The sequence below is a fragment of the Aplysia californica genome, unplaced genomic scaffold (genome assembly GCF_000002075.1).
Source record: "Aplysia californica isolate F4 #8 unplaced genomic scaffold, AplCal3.0 scaffold00320, whole genome shotgun sequence".
Taxonomy (NCBI): domain Eukaryota; kingdom Metazoa; phylum Mollusca; class Gastropoda; order Aplysiida; family Aplysiidae; genus Aplysia; species Aplysia californica.
The window spans coordinates 322,989-324,037 of record NW_004797590.1 but is presented as its reverse complement, the minus strand read 5'-3'; positions in this window follow the sequence as shown (position 1 = coordinate 324,037).

The following is a 1,049-nucleotide window of genomic DNA, read 5'->3' as shown; positions in this document are numbered from 1 at the left end:
GGGGGGTATTCAAAACAGTAGAAGGCCTGGAGTAGAGCAACGAATTCGATTGACAGATCAGGCGCGCTGGGTTTTTTCAGCATGACGTTGGCAGTTTTTCGCGCGCACGTTTCACACTTCGTTTTGCTCTGTTTACGTCGGTGGGCGCTGCAGACGTGGGGGAAAAAAAGACAGATGGTGCGTACGTCGGGCTGAACCAGACGACAGTTATGTGTTCAGTTTCAATAAAAGTTTTACGGCACTTGCAACAGAATTAGGTCATACAAGTGCTGAAGACTACGGGGTGCGTTTTTTTGTGTGTTTTTTTTTTTGTTTTTGTTTTTTGTTTTGTTTTTTACTGACTAGCAGACAAATAAAAGAAGTAGGAGAGGTACGAACGAAAGATGAAGCAACCTGTATTACCTGTCCTTTGGCAACAACGTCATTGCACACCGGACAGGTCCTTAAGTGCTCAGTTCCCCCAGCACCAAAGCCCGCAAGGTATCCATACTGATTGTTCCGGTGGCTGTCTGATTATGGCGACGTCTTTCCTCCCTTTCCAGAGAATCGTTCCTTTCTTCCTTCTCCCCTCCCCATCCCCATTTCCCGCATCCTAATGAGTGTGTGGTGGTCTGCTGTCTCCCTGTCTTCTTCTTCCCGCAACTTTTTCTCCAGGGTCTTCAAGATGAAGCAAACCACACCAGAGTGCACGCCAGTCACCCACGAAACGTTCTAGGACTTCTATGTGATATTGGTGGCCTAGTGGCTAGACTGCCCGTCTCGTTGTCAGAAGATCATGGGTTCGAACCCCGTTGTGTACTTAGGAAAGGCAGTTCACACTAGTTTTCCTCACTTCACCCATGTGGGAATGGGTACTCGGCTATATACGGCGAAAGATCTTGTCAGTTTGTTATTCTAAGAGATAAATCGGCAGCTTGCATTTTGCTTCAGAGAGTTCTAAGGTTTCTTTGAGGAATAACAGTTTTGACAATAATGGTTACATGCTCTGTCTGTTTGTCTGTCTGTCTGTCTGTCTGTCTGTCTGTCTGTCTGTCTGTCTGTCTGTCTGT